Source organism: Canis lupus, chromosome 13 (genome assembly GCF_003254725.2).
Source record: "Canis lupus dingo isolate Sandy chromosome 13, ASM325472v2, whole genome shotgun sequence".
NCBI lineage: Eukaryota > Metazoa > Chordata > Mammalia > Carnivora > Canidae > Canis > Canis lupus.
In genome coordinates this window covers 37,290,213-37,302,389 of record NC_064255.1, presented here as the reverse complement: position 1 = coordinate 37,302,389, position 12,177 = coordinate 37,290,213, and the positions used below count along the sequence as shown (strand labels likewise).

At 50.6% G+C, this 12,177-nt stretch overlaps 1 long non-coding RNA gene across 1 annotated transcript; it reads right to left on the bottom strand.

Moving 5' to 3' along the window:
• Window positions 1-6,176: 6,176 nt before the first annotated feature.
• On the bottom strand, window positions 6,177-9,976 carry LOC118353904 (uncharacterized). Its single transcript, XR_004813461.2, has 2 exons — window positions 8,943-9,976; window positions 6,177-6,655 (listed from the first exon to the last, which is right to left on the bottom strand). It is a non-coding gene; the product is annotated as an uncharacterized LOC118353904 (long non-coding RNA).
• Between the last annotated feature and the right edge of the window lie 2,201 nt (window positions 9,977-12,177).

Below are 12,177 nucleotides of genomic sequence, written 5' to 3'. Positions count from 1 at the left end.
GGCACCAGGGGACGCGTGTGGTCCACACGGCCTCGGCTCTGGGCAAGGGAAACGTGTGCAGATCTTACCACCAGTTCTACAAGCGCATTCTCCCACTTGGAATGCATGCAGAGTTGTGGGTGCAAGAGACCGAGCCCTAGAAGGGACAGCTGCAAGAAGTGTGACACCTCCAGGGGTCTCCTAACTGCAAGGCAGCAAAGCCCCACAGAGGAAGAGGCCTGCTTCAGTCCCATGTCTGAACATGCTCTGAACGGTGTTGTCAGATTGGTAAACCATACGGGAGGGTGGCAGGGCATAAAGACGCCCGTGAGTGGGGAGGGTGGGATCTCTCACACCATCCAGGGCCAGGGAGACAGGCCACCGAAGCCTCAGCCAGAGGCAGGGGGGTCAATAGGAGGTCATGTGCGTCTTTCTCAAACTGCAGTCCAGCCACAACCAAGCTCAGCTTGTGATGGAGTTGGTGTGACTAGTACCTCACACCCACTGATCTGGTAAGGAGGACACGCGGGACCCCGCCCTGTGGATGTATGGATATACGCAGCCTCTATGGTTCGGGTTTGTACAATGCCCAGCACACGATAAAAAGTTCGTAGATCTCGGGAGGCAGGGAAATGCAACCAGTAACAATAGGGGGGAAAGACACACACAGACCAATGGATGGGCCACATAATGGAGTTAGCAGGAAAGGATTTTATTTGTGTGTGTGTGTGTGTGTGTGTTTAACATTTTATTTCTTTATTTGAGAGAAAGAGAGCACCAGCAGGGGGAGCAGCAGAGGAAGAGAAAGAAGCAGGCTCCCCGCAGGACAGGGAGCGGGGAATGGGGCTCCATCCCAGGACCCTGAGATCATGACCTGAGCCAAAGGCAGAGACTTCACAGACTGAGCCACCCAGGTGGCCCTGGAAAAGGATTTAAAAATAACAATGACAACTGTGTTCAGTAAAATAGAGGAAAGGAAGAAAAAAAAATTTAAAGACAGAGTTTTGATGGAGAATGGGATGCTATAAAACAAATTAAATGGATATTCTGTGTATTAGTTAGGATTCTCTAGAGAAACAGAACCAACACAATGTTTCTACATACAGACCAAGATTTCTTAGAAGGGCCTGACTATGGAGGCCGGCAGGTCCAGTCTTCAGGGAAGAGCCAACGTCCTGGAGGCTGTTTGCTCCTCTCACCTGGGGGAGGTCCGTCTTTTGTGCTATTCAGACCTTCAGCTGATTGGAGAGCCCCCAATTCCCCACATTCCAGAGGGCAACCTGCTTCACTAAAGTGTCACCAGTTGAAATGTTAATCTTATTAACAAACACCCTCCCAGAAACATCCAACAGTGTTGGGCCATATATCAGGGTACCGGGGCCCAGTGCAGACAACACATCGCATTAACCACTATATTCTGGAATTGAAAAATAAAATATCTGGGACGCCTGGGTGGCTCAGTGGTTGAGCATCTGCCTTTGTTTTTTTTAATTTTTTTTTTAATTTTTATTTATTTATGATAGTCACAGAGAGAGAGAGAGAGAGGCAGAGACACAGGCAGAGGGAGAAGCAGGCTCCATGCACCAGGAGCCCGACGTGGGACTCGATCCCGGGTCTCCAGGATCGCGCCCTGGGCCAAAGGCAGGCGCCAAACCGCTGCGCCACCCAGGGATCCCTAGCATCTGCCTTTGGCTCAGTGTGTGATCCTGGGATCTGGGATCGAGTCCTGCATCCAGCTCCCCGCATGGAGCCTGCTTCTCCCTCTGCCTGTGTCTCTGCTTCTGTGTGTGTGTGTGTGTCTCACGAATACATAAAACATTTAAAAGAAAAAATATCTGGGACGCCTGCGTGGCTCAGCGGTTGGGTGTCTGCCTTTGGCTCGGGTCGTGATCCTGGGACCCAGGATCGAGTCCCGCATCAATCTCTCTCTGCCTGTGTCTCTGCCTCTCTCAGTCTGTGTCTCTCATGAATAAATCAGTAAATCTTCAAAAGAAAAAAGAAAAGAAAAAATATCTGAAGAATTCATTTGGGAGAATTCAAGAGCAGAAGACAATATGAAAGGAGGGAGGGGCAGGACAGCACAAATAGCCAAAGCAAAGCTTTCAGAGAACAAAATGCTAGAAAGAACAACTCAGCACCAGCGCCCAAGAGGCACAGCCAAAGGGTCGAACTCACGGGAGCCTGGAATAGCAGGAAGAGGGGCGGAGGATGGTGGGAAAGAAATACTTGAAGAGGCAACATTTTTCAAAACGATGAAAGGTAAACCACAGATTCGCGAATCCCAAAAACTCTAAGCAGAATAAATGCAAAGGACGTCGCCGCGCGAGCCCGCTGTACTCGACAGGCTGGGAACAAGACACTTCCGTTAGCAGACAGGGAAGGGACATGGCCAAGGAAAAGCAACTAGGGTCTAAAGCTGACTTTTCACAAAGATTATGGAAGCCGTCCGAAAATGAAACTGCATCTTTAAAAGGATAAATGACAAAATCTGGCGACCCTGAATTCTGTGCCAAGCAAAGGTAGTATTCAGAGACACAGAAAACAAAAGTTTTTATACAGAAGGGCAGCTAATTCCTTGCCAGAAGACTTAGATGACAAGAAATAAAAAAGGGAGTTCTTCAAGGTAAATAAAATGACCACACATGGGAGTAAGAAGCTTTAGGAAGAAGGTCAGAGGAGCAGAAGTGAGAGGTATTTGGATTCAACACAAAGGTGGGTTTACGGTGTGCGTGGTGCGGTCAGTAACACGGAGCAGTGAATAGTAAGATAAATGGACCGGTGTAGACCAAGTCCTCCTGTGACCGCGCCTGAGCTCTGGGGGCTGGGGCGGCCGCGCGGAGTCAAGGCCAACTACAGTATGGCAAAGACGCGTGCTGTCACCTCGGAAGGATCGTATATGAAATATGTCTATAAAAGAGAAAAGGAAATATGGAAAATATTTCATAAACCCAGAAGGATGCAGGACAAAGAGAAGAGACACTTGGGAAGAATGAAAGCACGAGGCACAGGCCTTCAAGCTGACAGCACGTCGTGCGAGCCTGCTGTGCGTGGACCGACCCTCCCCATGAAAAGGCCAAAACGTGCAGGCCGGGTAAAAAATAATAAACTGGTTATAACCGTCATTTAAAAAATAAGGGCACGGAGCAGCCAAAAGACAAAGAATGGAAGTGGATGCCCCACGGTGAGAGGAACCCGGAGACATCCCAGGGACCGCATAAGGGGTGCGTCCTACACCTGGTCACATCTCATACCAGCTCCGAGTGTTTAAGGAAACACAGCAGGTCTGAGATTTGAAGCAAGTCCAAATCACACTTAGATATTTTTTCCTTATTAAAAAAAATATTTTACATATTTATTTGACACAGAGAGTGAGCACAAGTGGGGGAGCGGCAGGCAGAGGCAGAGGGAGAAGCAGGCTCCCCGAGGACCAGGGAGCCCGCTGCGGGACTCGGTCCCAGGACCCTGGGATCACACCCTGGGCCACAGACAGACGCTCAGCCGCTGAGCTCCCCAGGCGCCCCCCCCTCCCCCCTCAATCAGGGCCCTTAATGCACCTGCCCAGTCACTTCACCTTCTCTGTGTTCGGTGGGAAGCAAGTCTCACTGTCACTCACACGGAGGGGGACACGTGGGCTCACATGGAGGTGGTCTTCCAATTTTCATCTCTAATGGCTGGGGCCAGGATGGACTTTGTCACAGGACAGCCAGGCAGGGTTTGGGGACTGGGAGAATCAGATCTCTCACTAGTCACGAGAACACGCGGCGGGTGGATCGGGACGCAGACCTGAAGGTCTGAAATAGGGCAGCTCCAGGGAAAGTGGGGGCCGCGCTTTTCTTTTTTTTAAAGATTTTATTTATTTATTTGAGAGAGAGAGAGAGAGAGAAGCAGGCTCCCTGCTGAACAGAAAGCCTGATGTGGGGCTCGATCACAGGACCCCAGGATCACGACCTGAGTGGAAGACAGGCGCTAACTGACTGAGCCACTCAGGGACCCCTGGCAAGACTTTCTAACTAGGACTCAAAATCCACATACGCGGAAGATCGATGAGGCTGAGGGCGGTAAAATACAAATTAAACTTTCTGAATGCCGAAGTGTTCCAAAAACAAAATGAGAAGCCACCAACAAACTGAGACAGTATTTGCTACATGAATACAGCTGGACGGCTAATCTCCTAAATGCATCGAGAGAGATCTCCAAGACGGGAGGACAAAGCAACATGGGGGGTGCGGGACAGCTCCCAGGGCCCGCTCCTTGGCAGAAACACGGGGAGAACTGATGGAAACACCGTCAGGGCCAACGTTTCTGAACTCTGAACAATAGCCAAAGGTGACCAGCAAGCAAGCAAAGGCCTCATTAAGAAAAAGGATTTGAGGGACACCTGGTGGCTCAGCGGTGGAGTGTCTGCCTTCAGCTCAGGTCGTGACCCTGGGGTCCCAGGATGGAGTCCGGCATCGGGCTCCCTACAGGGAGCCTGCTTCTCCTTCTGCCTGTGTCTCTGCCTCTTTCTGTGTGTCTAAAAAACAAAACAAAACAAAAAAAAACAAAAAAACAAAAAAAAACAAAGAAAGAATGAAAAGATTTGAATCCAGTATCAGCTTTGGGATTTTCTTATCTCACCCTGGCCCGGAGCCCCTTTAGGAGTTGGTGGGAGTTTTTGTTTTGTTCTGTTGAGAGAGAGCGCGCAGGAGCAGGGGGAGAGGGGGGCAGATCTCCAAGCAGACTCCCCACCCAGCGTGGGGCCCAATGTGGGGCTCGAGCTCACGACCGACCCTGAGACTGAGAGCTGAGACAAAATCGGGGGCGGATGCTCCACCGACAGAACCCCCAGGCGCCCCCAGGAGCGTCCTCCTGTTCCTGCTGTGGGCTCCTCGTGCCAGGAGGAGCAGAGAGAGATCGTTCTCATGGAATGGTGGTCGTTTTAATCCATCGAGTGGCTCCCCAAAACACTAGCACAAAAGGGTTGCCTTTATGCGGGCTAAGTCACGACCCTGTGCCCAAAGCAAGGAAGGGCCCCGGTCTCCCTGGGGGTCCTGCAGGCCTGTACTCAGGCTGAGACACCCCTCCTGTCCCCGGGTACAAAGGGCCCACGACCTGGGGGGTCTGTCACCCCAAGATGATTCCTTGCAGCAGGTAAGGGGACAGGAGAGAGCCCTCGGAGCACGGAGTCATTTCGGGGTGAGAGTGGGAAGCTTTTATTGGCTGTGCTGGGAGCAGGGGCAAGGACCCGAAACCTTAAGGAACATGCACATAGCTTGGTCACTTGCACGGAACCTGCTGCGTCCAGTATGTCAGTGTGCTGGCACATCCACTGTCGGCCCCCCGCATGGGGGAGACCTTGGCATCACGTGAGCACAGGCACCCGCCCTCCCCGGCCCCACCCTCTCCACCACCCCACGGGGGTGGCTTCTCCAAAGCCAGCAAGAGGGAGCATCTACCTCTGGGTGGGGCTTCGGTCTGTGGAGCATCATCACACACAAGCCGTCACCTCCACCACGTTAACAGTTGGAAGCAGGCCTCAGGCCCGCCTGCTGTCCGGGAGGGTGCAAGGAGCAGGGAGCAGGACCATGGGCCGCCTCGGAGTCTGTGTCCCACATAAGGCACCGGCAGCTCCTCTCTGCCAAAGCCTCCTGCCCCAGTCCTAGGAAGGGCCCCACAGCTGCAAGCCAGAGTCAGGGGTTGGGAGAAACTGGAGGATCGGGGGTGGGGGTGGGCAGCCTGGGCAGTCCCGACCAAAGGTGGAGAGGCTCCGGGGCCCCTCTGTCGGCCCTGGGGGCTCTGTTAGTTGTGGGGTATGGATGGACAGCATCCCAAGTCCAGGTCAACCTAAGGTCTCTGCTCCCAGAACCCCAGAGCTGATGATGTAGGCAAGGCGCGGGTTCAGGAGCGGACAGTCAAGGAAGAACTCTTGAGACGTCTCGGGTGCAAAATGGTGGTTTTATTAAAGCGCAGAAGCAGGACCCGAGGGCGGGAAGGGCTGCCCCGGGGTCCCCAGAGCGCCCATCACAGACTCTCAGGCTGGGGCGGGGTGAGGGCCAGCACAGGCCTCCCAGGTGCTTTGGAAGCAAGGTCTCCGGACCTTGAGGGGGCTGCCTATTGTTGGGAGAAGTTCTTTGTTAGTCTGAGTCAGGAGACCCTTGGGGTATGTATCTGCCGTACTGGGGGGGGGGGGGGGTGACACAGAGAAGTTTCCAAAGGAATTTTTATTTTTTTAATTTTTATTTATTTATATTTTTTTTCCAAAGGAATTTTTATATGTTCAAGTAGACTCCCAGGGGCCTGGGGTCGGGCTGGAATTGCCGGCGGCCCTCGCAGGGTGCTACCACCGAGGCAGCTGAGCTCCGAGGGGAAGGTCCCTGCCTGTTTTGGGGACGAGTCAGTGCGCTGGAGGCGGTGAGGACATTTCATTGCTCTTCTGCCTTTGTTTCCCACATCATTCTCCCCTGAACAGCTTTGACCCTTAAATCTTTGAGCTTGCCGAGGCTGGAAGGTCTGGTCTTCTGTAACTTCCGCTCCTGCACGGCGTCGTCCGGGGGGGGGCCCATCTGTGGTCAAGGCGGGGCAGCAGGGCCCACACCTGTACGAGTGGCGAGAGGCCGGGGAGACCACATGTGTGGTCCAAAGGAACCTGCGTTGACTGGAAGTCCTGGCAGCAAAAGGCGTCTCCAGGGGGTGGGACCTGCGAGAAGACAGCAAAACGTGAGGAGAATAACAAAAAGGAAAACCCAAGTAAGCATCCTCTGGTAGTTGCCAAAAATCCTCTTCCAGTCCAGGACTTTAACCAGTGAAGGAAAGAGAGGGGTCTTCTTTTTTTTTTTTTTTTTAATTTTTATTTATTTATGATAGTCACAGAGAGAGAGAGAGAGGCAGAGACATAGGCAGAGGGAGGAGCAGGCTCCATGCACCGGGAGCCTGATGTGGGATTCGATCCCGGGTCTCCAGGATCGTGCCCTGGGCCAAAGGCAGGCGCCAAACCGCTGCGCCACCCAGGGATCGAGAGGGGTCTTCTAAAGCGCCGGGTGAGCATTCATGCCAGCTGGAAACCCAGAGATGACTTTGCGGAAGCCTGGGGCGTGGCCACAGCATGGCATGCGGAGACGGAGAGGACAGAGAGGACCGAGAGGACGGAGAGCATGGAGAGCATGCAGAGGACGGAGAGGACGGAGAGGATGGAGAGCATGGAGAGCATGCAGAGGACGGAGAGGACGGAGAGGATGGAGAGCATGGAGAGCATGCAGAGGACGGAGAGGACGGAGAGGATGGAGAGCGTAGAGAGTGGGGAGAGGACTGAGAGGATGGACAGCGCAGAGAGGACGGAGAGCGCGGAGAGCATGGAGAACACGCAGAGAACGGAGAGCACAGAGAGTGCAGAGAGCACGGAGAGGACGGAGAGGATGGAGAGGATGGAGAGCGCGGAGAGTGGGGAGAGGACTGAGAGGATGGACAGTGCAGAGAGGACAGAGAGGACGGAGAGCGCGGAGAGCGCGGAGAGGACAGAGAGCATGGAGAGCACGGAGAGCACCCGAGCCCGAGCCCGGTAGCCGGCCGGCCCCAGGGCCTTCCTGGCTGGCAACCCGCTTCGCGCCTTTGTGTTACTGCAGCACCTCGGAGAGAACTGCTCTTCGGGGGTCACTTTGGGCTTTGACTGGACCCTTCAGAGCGGCCACGTGCCAGACCACATCCCCCAAAGAGGGAGCAGAGGTGGGTGCGGGTGGTCGCGGCCGGAGACGCACAACGTGCCCACCCTTGTTTTACGTTTGGAAGGTTGGCTGGGCAGGCAGTGGCTTAGTGCCGAGTCCGTGTGCAGCCAAGAAGCTGGGTCCCACGGCCGCTCCAGCCCGGGGGGCCGTGGACGTGGTGACAGCCTCGCAGCCCCGGTCCTGTCAGCAGCCAGTTGTGGGATTCCGGGCGTCCTGGGCCCGTAGCCGGCGTGTCCCGGGCCACCTGGCCTTGGAGGGCCCACTTGTGCATGTGTGGGTGACAGTGCGAAAGCTTAGTGAAAGGCGGTCGCCCTGTGCTTGGCAGAAGTCCCTACTTGCAGGGGACTTCTAGCATAAATACGACTGAGGAATAAAAGCATCCAGAAGCCCTCTTTGTTCGAGGTCCAGCCTGGACTGTATCCTAGTTAGGAGGAATCGTCCAAGGCAATCATAAAGAGAGTGGGGTCCTCCCTGTCTCTACAAGCCCCATGGGGGGGTATGCTCCGGCTTTGGAGGAGGGCCGCTGTCATCCCAGCCATGCAGGGTCGGTCGGGGTGCTAGCCGGGTTACACCACTGTTGGGGAATCAATCCCATTTTCCAGCTGTTTCACCACATGCCCATGGGGTCTTGGTATCACCCCCACAGGGTAACAAGCAAGACTGTACGTGAGCTGCTGTGGTCATTTCTCTGCAGTTTACCTCCAGTTTTCTGCTCAGGCAAACAACATTCAAAGACAATCAGAACTGGAATTTAGGGCAGCCCGGGAGGGGGGTGCTCAGCGATTGAGCATCTGCCTTGGGCTCGGGGCGTGATCCTGGAGACCCGAGATCGAGTCCTGCATCGGGCTCCCTGCATGGAGCCTGCTTCTCCTTCAGCCTGTGTTTCTGTGTCTGTCATGAATAAATAAATAAAATCTTGAAAGAAAGAAAGAAAGAAAAAGAAAGAAAGAAAGAAAGAAAGAAAGAAAGAAAGAAAGAAAGAAAGAAAGAAAGAAATGGAATTTAACATCTGTGAAGGTGGGTTATTGAAAACAATTTTCTCACAAAAATCACCCTTATTTCAGAGATAGCCAAATCAAGACTAATTTGTTTGTAAAATAAGTTCAATTGTTAGCAAACTTGGCCTATTATTTATATAAGCCCCATAACAACGGTGATGGGCCATATAGATCTCGTAAAACGTACTTTGCTGGAAACTTGTATAAGGACTCTCTAGATTGAACTCTGAGTAGCCTCTCCGGGCTAGAAGCCAAGCCAAGTGCTTACCATCAGACTTGCCTGTAATACCTGTGGATTTGGGGGAGTTCCTTTTCACGAGGTCCCCAAAGCGTCCTGAGTTTCCTGCACCTGCCAAGAAGTGACAGTCTTTACTCACTGGTGAGGCTGCTGGGAACTCTAACCAGGCATCGGGCCAGCAGTTCCAAGGGGCTTTGTGGCGGCAGGTTTCATAAGTCAGCCTTAGTCCTTACAGCTGTTAGGTCATATCTGAGTTTCATAAATCCAACCTTATTTCCTCAAAGCTGTTACGTCATATCTGAGTTTCATAAATCCAACCTTAGTTCTTCAAAGCTGTTTGGCCATATCCGAGTTTCATAAATCCAACCTTAGTTCCTCAAAGGTGTTTGGTCATATCTGAGTTTCACAAATTCAACCTTAGTCCTTAGAGCGGTTTGGTCATACCTGAATCTATGCATGTCCCTCAAATACGACTTTCCACTCAAAGTCTTTCCACTCAAAGACTTTTACTCAAAGTCTTGGTAAAATAACCAATGTTTCCAGTGATGTCCTGTCACAAGGAGAACAGATTCTTACTAAACTTATGCAAATGACCATGGTTGCCATGGAAGAAAGAATACTCTTGGACACCTCTTGAATTTCAGAGGGTCCAGGTACGGAGAATAGTGAAATGTGTCAGTTTGTTCACAAATGCATATTTTATCATGTTTCTGTAAAGTCATAGATATCGTAAGAGTAATTTCCTTAATCTGGGAAAGCAAACAGAGCAATGTGTCAGGTAAGAGTCATAAAAACTATAATCAATAATCATCTTCTTCAGTTCATTGAGTCCCATGTTACTAATTCTTGTTCCCTGGGGATCCCGGGTGGCTCAGTGGTTTGGCGCCTGCCTTCGGCCTAGGGCATGATCCCGAGGTCCTGCGATCGAGTCCCACATCGGGCTCCCCGCATGGAGCCTGCTTCTCCCTCCTCCTGTGTCTCTGCCTCTCTCATGAATAAATGAATAAAATCTTTAAAAAAGCCCATCTAATTCTTGTTCCCTTTGAATGCAGCTTTGTAGCTAGTTCTGGAAATTCATACCCATTTGAGCTTTATAACCTAAAGATATCAAATACCTTTATTTGTCCTAAACCTCCTTCTTTACGAATCTCCTTGAAGATGAAACTTGTTTCACAAGAGAATAAGAACGACTAGAAATGACAAAAACTCAGAAAAGGACCTTCTAACAGTGTGACACGAGCGCTCATTATGATGTAATTGACAAGTAAATTCAGTTATTTCTGTGACACATAACACTTCAATAATCAGAATATCCAGTGGTGACACTATACCAGAACACGACATACCATATAAACAAGACTAATGAGTCAAAGAGGCTTTGTTTACAATTTAAATATCAAGGAAGTCTGGTAGAACGTTAGAAAGTTCTACAGCACATGCCTAAGTAGGATTACGGATCATTAAAGACCTGCTAAAGACACAATGTAGAAACCGGTTTTCCTGGACAAAGGAAAGAGAAAGCAATTTTGTTTATATTTTCTTATCAAGAGCAGACCAACAATCCAAGAAAAGTTTGTCATTTAACAGAGAGAAAACACACTTTCAATTTTATAGCAGTGTACTTTTATTTTTTTTAAAGATTTTATTTATTTATCCATGAGACACACACACAGAGAAGCAGAGACCCAGGCAGAGGGAGAAGCAGACTCCATGCGGGGGAGCCCTGGAAGGCAGACCCTCCACCACTGAGTCCCTGGGGGTCCCCCTAATGGTGTACTTTTAAAATCCACTCCATCCTGACCATGCATAGAATTGCTTTCCAAAGATTTCCCTTCACAAACTTTCTACCACTTTCTTTTTCCTTCAACAAAAATGTATTCCCATTTCTTAGGTCTTTCTTACACATACTGAGATAGTTCCCTTTTTCCCATCAGTCTTCATTATATTTATATATATATATATATATATAATTTTTTTAAAGATTCATTCATTTATTTTTATTTATGATAGACACACAGAGAGAGAGAAAGAGGCAGAGACACAGGAGGAGGGAGAAGCAGGCTCCATGCACTGGGAGCCCGACGTGGGACTCGATCCCGGGACTCCAGGATCGCACCCTGGGCCAAAGGCAGGTGCCAAACCGCTGAGCCACCCAGGGATCCCCCAGTCTTCATTATATTTAGCAGGATTTTAACTCTTAGAAACCTTAGTCTCCAGTGAGAACTAACTAGTAGTAACCACTGGTGAACTGTCACACCAGAATTCTTTGGACGGCATATTTATGAATCTATTTAGCACAAAGCACGTTTTCCGACAGACCCAAATATCCTTAGTTTCTTTGCAGTAAGAAGTCAAAGGTGCAAACCTATGTTCAGTGGCACTTTATCTTATTTGGAAAAGTCCTAGACGTCCAATGAATTCAATCCCAATTTGTCATCGGAGTAAGATTTTAAAGTTTCAGGTCACCAAAGACTTTGAAAGCTATTTTAACAATTACCCGTGAAAAACTGAGGCAGACAAAATTAACCATCCTTTTTTTTTTTTTTTTAAAGGTTTTTATTTATTCATAGAGACACAGAGAGAAAGGCACAGACACACACAGGCAGAGGGAGAAGCAAGCTCCATGCAGAGAGCCCAATGTGGGACTCCATCCTCGGTCTCCAGGATCACACCCTGGGCTGCAGGCGGCGCTAAACCGCTGCGCCACTGGGGCTGCCCCTTAACCATCCTTTTAAGTCATCTTTTTGCTAACAAATTGCAACAGAGGTCATGAGGTTATTTGACCTTCAGCAAATCTTGGTAGAATAATAACGAAGGATTGCCCGAAGAAAGGCAGGCAGGGACACGGGGCTCTGTCCCAAGTGCAAAACTACCTTTAAATGGGAAAAATGGGAAAAGACCCCATCCTGTTATTCTAGGCTTTACTCAGGGAGGACCTACAATTGTATGTAAGATTTGTATGATAGAAAGGAAGGGTGTCCTTACCCAGGCCAGGGGTGCGGGGCAGCTCGACAGCCAGTGAGATTTGTAAACAAAGAGCTTGAGCTGGTGGCCTGTGGCTGGCAGGCATGCCTTAGGGCGGCGGCCCTCTGGATCCCCGAGGCTGGGAACACCACCCTGGAAGGAGCCTCCCACCCTTTCCCACATGAATAACTACCCAATATGATAGATGAGCAGTGGATGGAAAACCTGATTGTGTGGCAGGTGTAGGGAGGGTTCATCATATTAAAACAGCCCACTTAGAATTCCATCAATTTGTTCCTCA